Source organism: Miscanthus floridulus, chromosome 7 (genome assembly GCF_019320115.1).
Source record: "Miscanthus floridulus cultivar M001 chromosome 7, ASM1932011v1, whole genome shotgun sequence".
NCBI lineage: Eukaryota > Viridiplantae > Streptophyta > Magnoliopsida > Poales > Poaceae > Miscanthus > Miscanthus floridulus.
This window is the reverse complement of record NC_089586.1, coordinates 64,740,024-64,750,792: the sequence shown is the minus strand read 5'-3', so window position 1 is coordinate 64,750,792 and position 10,769 is coordinate 64,740,024.

Here is a 10,769-nt window from a genome sequence, read left to right as displayed (position 1 = left end):
CTCCACACCACCCGAGAGCACAGCACACCTCAAATCCGGTTCCATTCTAGCCACGAGGGTACACGCTACTCCCGCCGTCTCTCCACTCCCAGTGCATGGGCATTCGTCTTAGCATCGGATTAGCCGAAGTAGGCTTACCGGAGAATGTGACCAGTACTATAAAGTGTCTCGTTCAGAAGATCCACAATGAGTGGCCTTTAAGCGACATAGTCGGCAACATTACCCAAAATTCAAGATAAGTCACCTGACTAGTCTCTAGTTCATTCAACCTTCTTTCTTTCTTTGGCCAGTATGCCATCTTTGATTGTATCAAAACTTTTATTTTGAAAGCCTATCATAAAGCATACTAAGCATTCTACGCCTTTGTAAATGAAATCATCTTCAAGGATGGTAAACAATTAACAAGGTAGGTAATGCATCAAGTAGGTAACATTTGAATTAATCAACTTAATGCAATAAGTAACATAAGTGATAAACTTTTCAAAGTAAACAAGGTAATGGTTTAATGCTTAAACCAGGGCTTGCCTTCGTTGATGATCTCAGGTTCCGGATCAGTACCACGATTATCGAATCCCGTGACAACCGGGGATTCTTCTAGAACTTGCTCAACTAGAATCGTTTCATTCTCGGGTTCTACATGAAATGATAACATATGCTTTAACATGATGATAATGTAAACATGATGCTTTCAAGGTACATGAAATGTAAAAACACCCCACAAATGATTTTCCTTCACGGTACAGTTGCAAGCCAACAAAACCACTTGCAATCCTACCATCAAGAACCACACATGTGACTTGACCAAATGGATCTTGAAACCCTACTAGTCACAAAACATGACCAAAACAAGATCCAACACTAATCAAACACTTAGGGTTTGTCTTTATTTATTTTTGAATTAATTTGGAATTAAGCCCAAAAATGAACTTGTTCCAAATGACCTGAAAATTTTATGTAAGCTTCCTCATGACAAATTAGTGTACCAAAACAAATTTCATAATTTTTGGAATTATACAGTGACCTACAAAAATCATGGAAATTGCATTTTTCAATTAATGGACTGAATATTTGAACATTAAAAATTTATTCAAATTTCAAGTTTCAAATTTTTAAATCATACTAGAACATGTACCGAAGCTACACACAAAATTTCAGAATTTTTGGAGCTATCATGAATTTCCTACAAATTCCCAAAGTTTTAGCACTATTCACAAATTCAGAAAATAAAAATTTTCACTGTTCTTCTTCCTCACTCGCACTGACAGCCAGGCCCCACTGTCAGTGACTCAAAGAAGTCACGGCGGCGCTGCCCTCACTGGTTGACCCCAAAATGCGCCGACGGTGACGCTCCGGCGAGGTCGACCTCACACAAATGATCTACACACTACTACGAACTCATCCCAGTCGTTAGATTGGAAGAAGGCGTGCCGGAGAAGGCTCCACGCCGGCCATGGTGGCTCGAGCATGACGGCTCACGGCGTAACCCCGGCAATGGCGTAGTAGAGTCTAAAACAAGATAAGTATCGCGCTCAGTAGCTCACCACGGTCACGCCGGTACGTTCGGTGAAGCCGGAGACGGTCTGGAATGGCCTGGCCACGTCGAGGCGATGATGGCGGAGCTCCGGCCGGTCTTGGGGAAGAAAGCGTTGCGTCGAGCGACTCTGGCCAACCCAAGTGACGTAGGCAAGCCGTAGAGAAGCGCAAGGCCGAGGCGATCGTGTAGGCGTAGCTGGGCACGACGAATGCTGCTCGACGGAGGCTACGGCGAGCGGTGGAGCAAGCTGGCGGCGGAGCAGAGCAGAAGGGGAAAAACGGGAATGACGACGGCGGCGGCAGCTATTTATAGCCGGGAAGGGGTTGCCCGGCGTCGACAGCGCACGAACGGACCCGCCATGGCACCAGCTGCGTGTCAAGGTGCGGGGAAGCGGCGAAATCCGATCGGCGGCGACATCCGCGTGGCGCCGGCGGCAAGCAGAGAGGTGGATGTTGATTTTTGAAATAATTACATAACTGCCACTGCGTCCATTTTTCAAATTACTCACAAATTTTCTAAAGAAGTTGAAAATCTCGAAAAATGAAAGTTGTTCAATTTTTCAAACTCTACAACTTTGCTTCTAGAAATATTTTCAAATTCTACCTCCATTTTGAAATTTGGATTTGGGGTGCATTTGAGCATTTGAATCATTTCAAAATTACTCCAAATTTTATATGTAAACTTGAAAAACTTTGAATACCAAAGTTGATCTACATAAAATAATCTCCAACTTTGCTTTTTGCCTCAACCCCAAATTCCACATGGATTTTGAATTAGCCAAAAGGGGCAAAAAGGACTTTTATAAATTGAATTTGAATTCAAATTTGATTTGTCTTCCTTTTACTTAAATTTTGATTTTTGACCAGTAACATGGCCCATTAGGGTTATTTGAGTCAAATGACACATGACCTCACATGATCACATGAATTTTGACCCTTGTAGTCATGATCTTTATTTAGGGTTTTGAATCGCATCACATGAAATAACAACATTATGAAATAAAGCTTATTAGTGAATGCATTCAAAATTTTCTACTTTATGAATGCTTTGCAATGCATATGATGATATGTCAAATTTTAGTGCTAGGTCAAAACACCAGAGGTGTTACAACCCTTCCCCCTTAAAGAAATCTCGTCCCGAGATTTAAAACTTAAGGCTAAGCAATGGAAAAGGAAATGTGTCAAGCTAACACATCATAACTTTATTCAAAAGGCTAGTTAGGGGGTTTTCCATTCGGTTAACAACAAGACAAGTTAGAATATAGACAAGGTATTGCAACTAGATAGAAGCGAAGAAGTCAGGAAAGTTCTCTTCTAAGTAATCCTCGAACTCCCAAGTAGCTTCATCTTCCGTGTGTTGATTCCATTGTACTTTGTAGAACTTGATTGTACGTCTGCGAGTGACTCGATCTTTCTGATCTAAGACTCTAATGGGGTACTCAGCATAAGTCAAATTAGGCTCTAGTTCTACATCACCAAAGTCGATCTCTTGGTCGGGTACTTGAAGACACTTCTTTAACTGAGATACATGAAAGATATCATGCACCGCTGACATGTGATCTGGTAGCTTGACGCGATAGGCGACTGGTCCGCATCGTTGTTGGATCTAAAAAGGACCGACATAACAGGGTGCCAACTTTCCCCGAATCCCAAAATGATGAACTCCTTTCATCGGTGATACCTTGAGGTAGACATAATCTCCCACTTTGAATTCTAGCGGTCATCTCCTCTTATCAGCATAGCTTTTCTGTTGGGATTGAGCTACCTTCATATTGGCTTGTATGAGTTTAACTTTCTCTTCAGCTTCCTTGACCACATCCGGTCCAAAGAACCAACGTTCTCCAGCTTCTGACCAATTTAAAGGTGTTTGGCACCTACGGCCATACAGTGCCTCGAATGGTGCCATTTTAATGCTCTCTTGATGGCTATTGTTATACGAGAATTCAGCTAAGGGAAGGCATTCATCCCATTTAACACCAAAAGAAAGAACACATGCTCTTAACATATCTTCAAGAATTTGATTTACCCTTTCAGTCTGTCCATCTGTTTGCAGATGATAAGTAGAACTACGGATAAGTTTAGTTCCCAAAGACTCATGTAGACTTTTCCAAAACTTGGATATGAACAATGACCCTCTATCAGAGACAATGGTCTTGGGTGCCCCATGCAGACTGAAGATTCTATCAAGATAAAGCTTTACATACTGCTCCGCTCGATATTTATCTCTGACTGGTAAGAAATGAGCTATCTTGGTTAGACGATCAACAATAACCCATATTGAATTGTAGCCTGCAGATGTCCTGGGCAATCCTACGATGAAGTCCATACAAATATCTTCCCACTTCCAAGATGGAACTGGTAACGAATGTAATGGACCTACAGTCTTCATATGAACCGCTTTGACTCTCTGACAAATATCACACTTGGCTACATATTGAGCTATTTCTATTTTCATTTTGGTCCACCAATATCTCTTTCTCAGATCATGATACATTTTGTTGCTACCCGGATGAATGGAGTATCTTCTAGAATGAGCTTCATCAAGAATCTGCTTTCGCAGCTTTGGATTTTTGGGTATTACCAATCTATCCTTGAACCATATGACACCCGATTCATCAATCTTGAAACATGTTGGTTTTCTAGATCTAACTTTGTCCTTAATATGGGCTATGCCCTTACTTTTCTATTGAGCAGCAATGATTTGATTTTTGATAGTGGACTCAACTACAATATTGGATAGGGAACCTTGTTCTATGATTTGTAAATCTAGATGCTCCATCTCTTGACACAATGTTCTCTGCATATGTTCTACAATTAAGCAATGACAATGACTCTTGCGACTCAGGGCATCGGCAACCACATTAGCCTTGCCCAGATGATAGTGCACTTCTAAATCATAATCTTTAATAAGTTCCAACCATCTTCTTTGCCTCATATTCAATTCTGACTGGGTGAAGATGTATTTCAAACTTTTGTGATCCGTATAGATATGACATATATTGCCCAATAAATAATGTCGCCAAATCTTGAGTGAATGAACAACAACAGCTAATTCAAGATCATGGGTGGGATAATGTTCTTCATGCTTCTTGAGTTGTCTGGAAGCGTATGCTATGACTCTGCCTTCTTGCATCAGAACACAGCCAATACCAATTCCAGATGCATCACAATAGATATCAAATGGCCTCTCGATATCAGGTTGTGCTAATACTAGTGCAGTTGTCAACAACTTCTTCAATGTCTGAAAGGCCTCTTCACATTCTGTTGACCATACAAACTTAGTTTGATTTTTCAACAGTCCAGTAATTGGCTTCGTAATTCTAGAGAAGTCAGGGATAAACCGACGGTAATACCCTGCCAACCCCAGGAAACTACGAACTTGATGAACAATTGTAGGTGCTTTCCAATTAAGGACTTCTTCTACCTTGCTCGAATCAACAGCTATACCTTCAGCAGATAGTACATGACCTAGAAATTGTACTTCCTCCAACCAAAATGCACATTTGCTGAATTTGGCATATAATTGGTGATCTCTTAATCTTTGTAGAACAATACGGAGATGTTCCGCATGTTCCTCTTTGCTTTTAGAGTAGATAAGAATGTCATCAATGAACACCACGACAAACTTATCCAACTCAGGCATGAAAACTGAGTTCATCAGGTACATGAAATGAGCCGGGGCATTGGTCAGCCCAAAAGACATGACTAAATACTCATATAGACCATATCGGGTAGTAAATGTTGTCTTCGGCACATCTTCATGTCTGATCTTAATCTAGTGATAGCCTGATCTCAAGTCTATCTTCGAGAATACCTTAGCTCCCGCAAGTTGATCAAAAAGCAAATCAATTCAGGGTAAGGGGTATTTGTTCTTGATGGTGACTTCATTTAACGGCCGATAGTCAACACATAATCTTAAGGTTTGGTCCTTCTTCTTCATGAAGATTGTAGGGCATCCCCAAGGTGATGAACTAGGTTGAATGAAACCCTTGTCTAACAACTCTTGTAGTTGCATTTTTAATTCTGCCAGTTCCTTGGATGGCATCCTATATGCTCTTCTAGACACTGGTGCTGTCCCTGGTTTTAGATCAATTCTGAACTCTACGTCTCGGTCTGGTGGCAGACCAGGCAGATCCTCAGGAAAGACATCCGTAAACTCACATACCACTGAAATTTTCTCGGCTCCTTCAACAATAGGTGCACAGACTATTTCCACTACACTCTTAGGAAAGGGAAGTTGGATGAGAAGTTGGGTTTTGCTGCCAGGTGCATTTACCCTTATGGTTCTATGCAGGACATCTATGATAGCCCCGTGTTGAGTTAACCAGTTCATACCAAGGATCACATCTATATCTTGATCCTTTAATATCAGCATATTGGTAGGGAACTCATAACCTCCCAAATCAATAGGTACATGCTGAACTACCTCCCTTGTACAGATTTGTCCCCTGGGCGACTGTATATGATAGGGTTCTTTTGTTTCCCCAATAGCTATCCCATGCTTCACAACAAATGTATGATTGATGAATGTATGGGATGCACCAGAATCAAATAAGGTAATTGCAGGATGCTTAGCAATGGGAAACATACCCATCATTACTGGTTCTCCTTCTAGAATAGATTCCACTTGAATATAGAAGACCCTTCCAGTTTTCTTCTCAGCCTGACCCTTCTGATTGTTCTGAGCATTGCCCTTGTACTGATTCTGAGCTTGATTAACAGGGGCTTTGGGTGCATCAGGATTGTTCTTCCTAGGATATGGACATTCTCGGGAAAAGTGTCCGGGTTTACCACAATTATAACATGGAAAATTGTGATTCTGGGGAGTAGCATTGCGGTTTGCATTATTTGTATTGTTTTGCTGCTGCGGTGCTTGATGAGTATAAGGCGTATTAGTTGCAGGGCGAATAAAGATCTGCTGCCTGCTTTGGTCTTGTTGTGGGCGAAATGATGCACGACTATGATTCTGAGGATGGTAGACTATCTTCTGACGCTTTCCACTCGACGATCCGGAAGCAAATATTTTCTTCTTCTTCGCCTCCTTGTGTCGGCGGTAATTCTCCTCTGAAGCGATAGCAATGTTGATTGTCTCATGATAAGATGCATTACCACAAGTTGCCATCATGGTCTGAAGTTTAGTGTTCAGGCCTCTAAGAAAATGATTCTTTTTCTTCCTATTAGTATTCACATACTCAATAGCATACTGCGACAGGTGGTTGAAACGCCCAACATAATGCATCACCGGGTGCTCCCCTTGCTTAAGAGCCAAGAACTCTTCTAACTTCATGGTCATCACACCGTCTGGATTATAATGTGCCCTGAAGGCATCCTTGAACTCCCTCTAGTTGATTTGGTGACCAGCGGACTGTACTGCTACCAAATTTGCCCACCAGGCACCAGCAGCTCCTTGAAGTTGCTGTGCCACAAACCTTGGTTTCTGAACCTCAGTACAGTGAATCAGCTCGAACTTTTGCTCTATTGTCCTAAGCCAATCGTCTACTTCTAAAGGTTCGTCTGCCTTAGAGAACACAGGCGGACGTGTGTCAGTAAAATCCACATAGGTTGACTCGTCGTTTCCATTATTACGACGGCCACGATTAGGGTATGGTGCCTGCTGGTTCTGCGCCAATTCCCTTAACAGCCTAGCATTCTCTGCCGTTGCATTGACGAGTGCGGCTATGGCATCTACCATAGTCGAAGGCATTGGTGGAGGATTTGGGCACTCATCATCGTCGTGCGAGCCACTAGCACCAGTTCAGGTGATAGGATGAGGCATCTGTTAGAGAAACACGTTTACTTACATTATTCTTTATTGAAAGCATTTAAAAGGTTTCATACTACAAAGGGTCCTTATTTATATTACATGTCTTGTATCCCACAAGACAACCCTGGTTTTCTAGGAAAGCAGTAAAGGAACTATTTCTACTTCAAGTTCTCAGTCTTCGGCATCCGTGCCCATATCGGATGAAACCTCATCTTCATCTGAGAAGTACACTAACTCCTCAGGATCCTCCTCCTCTTCTTCATTCTCGACTTCTCCTGGAGCTACAATCATTTCTTCATCGGTAACTTCACCATCCCCATGAGGAGGATGAAGTTGAGTGTACAGGTGGACATTCTCATGGAGAATGGCATTGTCCATCTCTAGATCTTCTACGTAGAACTCCAACTCATGGACGCGTTCATTGGCCGCATCCTCTCGTGTCTAGGCTTCATTCCGCAGCTCCATGGTCATGGTGATGCCCCTTTGCATTTCCGCCAGCTCCTCTTGATCTTTGGCATGAGCTCGACGAAGAGTGTTGAGCTCCTTGGTAAGGCTCTCGATGTTGGCGGGGTTACTTGAAGATCCTTCATCTCCTAGGTTCTTGGCACTTCCTTCACCAAGCTCATGGTTTTGCGGTGCCAACTGGTGACGAGGGACTCCGTGAGGTTCGGTGAACTTGCGTGCGGTTACCTTGGTCTTTGCCATAGCCTGTAGAATTTAAGGTAGGACTATAAGAGTAGCTTGAGGATAATGGAGGTTAGCAAGAATGGGATTGACATTACTTACCCAACCACTATTAAAGGGAATTATTATGCAAGGTGCTCAAGCATGATGCATGAATCAATCTTACGAATCTAAGTACAAAAGATTTATATAATCATAAGTACTAGATTTTTAATACATAGGACAAACCTTATCATATTATCCGCCACAAACTTTCAAATAAGACAGGATTGAGTCTAGATCAAAGGTAAGAAGAAAGAAATTGAACTTTCGAAATATCATGTTTACTTTCCTTGATCCAAATCATTTTGAAGGTTTTCCAAAGTAACCTACAATGATCTTAGATGGGAACTGCTCTGATACCAGCTGTGGCAGAACCTCCTAAGAAATTGGGCCCACGTGCACCTATCGTTGTCTTATCAGACCTCGAATAGCATTCACGAGTTCCCAACAACTCAACAGGCCTGTCGGGTGTCCTCGGGAAACCCAAATCATCCACGATTCTCTTTTCAAACAGGATCCCAATCACAGACATTGCAGATTACAATAGTTTATTCAAATATATACCAGAGTAAAAGATAGCGGAAGTCTTAAGATAACATAGTTACAAACCAGTTGTTTTCAAACTTACAATACCATAAGTGTCATACAACCATAGTAGCGGGATAATATTACATTAACTTTATTTATCAAACACACTAGTTCCTTGTCCAAAGGCCATTCATCACTCCTCATCGTCATTGACTTCAAACACAGACATGCAGCAGGGACCAAAACAAGCCTGCGCATGCGACTCACCTGCAACAAGGGTTAACAAACCCTGAGTACAAAGGTACTCAACAAGACTAACCTTGCGTAACGGGGTGTAAGACTTTAGAGATGCAGGGGTTTGGGACAAGGTAAGTATGTAGCAAAATTCAAAGTACTTTGCCAAAAGCTTACTATTCTTATCCTATTTTTCAGTTTTACCCCTAAGTCCTTTTAGTTCATTATCTCAAACTAAATGTACATTTCCCATATTCCATTCCTTCTCATTTCATTCTTTTCTCATGTTTTAGTAATTCACCAGTCCTGCATTGCTTCTGTAATGAATCGAGTCTCCATATCCACGGAGCACCAGCAATTCGAATTGATTCAAGTCCTAGCTGGGGATTCCTTATCACACGACATATGTAGAACTTAATCTTGCATATATCAACCTCGCTACCGGATCCTCCTATACTAAGCCGTCTCCACGCCACCCGAGAGCACAGCACACCTCAAATCCGGCCACATTCCAGCCACGAGGGTACACGCTACTCCCGCCATCTCTCCACTCCTAGTGCATGGGCATTCGTCTTAGCATCGGATTAGCCGAAGTAGGCTTACCGGAGTATGTGACCAGTACTACAAAGTGTCTCGTTCAGAAGATCCACAATGAGTGGCCTTTAAGCGACATAGTCGGCAACATTACCCAAAATTCAAGATAAGTCACCTGACTAGTCTCTAGTTCATTCAACCTTCTTTCTTTCTTTGGCCAGTATGCCATCTTTGATTGTATCAAAACTTTTATTTTGAAAGCCTATCATAAAGCATACTAAGCATTCTACGCCTTTGTAAATGAAATCATCTTCAAGGATGGTAAACAATTAACAAGGTAGGTAATGCATCAAGTAGGTAACATTTGAATTAATCAACTTAATGCAATAAGTAACATAAGTGATAAACTTTTCAAAGTAAACAAGGTAATGGTTTAATGCTTAAACCGGGGCTTGCCTTCGTTGATGATCTCAGGTTCCGGATCAGTACCACGATTATCGAATCCCGTGACAACCGGGGATTCTTCCAGAACTTGCTCAACTAGAATCGTTTCATTCTCAGGTTCTACATGAAATGATAACATATGCTTTAACATGATGATAATGTAAACATGATGCTTTCACGGTACATGAAATGTAAAAACACCCCACAAATGATTTTCCTTCACGGTACAGTTGCAAGCCAACAAAACCACTTGCAATCCTACCATCAAGAACCACACATGTGACTTGACCAAATGGATCTTGAAACCCTACTAGTCACAAAACATGACCAAAACAAGATCCAACACTAATCAAACACTTAGGGTTTGTCTTTATTTATTTTTGAATTAATTTGGAATTAAGCCCAAAAATGAACTTGTTCCAAATGACCTGAAAATTTTATGTAAGCTTCCTCATGACAAATTAGTGTACCAAAACAAATTTCATAATTTTTGGAATTATACAGTGACCTACAAAAATCATGGAAATTGCATTTTTCAATTAATGGACTGAATATTTGAACATTAAAAATTTATTCAAATTTCAAGTTTCAAATTTTTAAATCATACTAGAACATGTACAGAAGCTACACACAAAATTTCAGAATTTTTGGAGCTATCATGAATTTCCTACAAATTCCCAAAGTTTCAGCACTTTTCACAAATTCAGAAAATAAAAATTTTCACTGTTCTTCTTCCTCACTCGCACTGGCAGCCGGGCCCCACTGTCAGTGACTCAAAGAAGTCACGGCGGCGCTGCCCTCACTGGTCGGCCCCAAAATGCGCCGACGGTGATGCTCCGGCGAGGCCGACCTCACACAAATGATCTACACACTACTACGAACTCATCCTAGTCGTTAGATCGGAAGAAGGCGCGCCGGAGAAGGCTCCACGCCGGCCATGGCGGCTCGAGCACGACGGCTCACGGCGTAACCCCAGCAATGGCGCAGTAGAGTCTAAAACAAGATA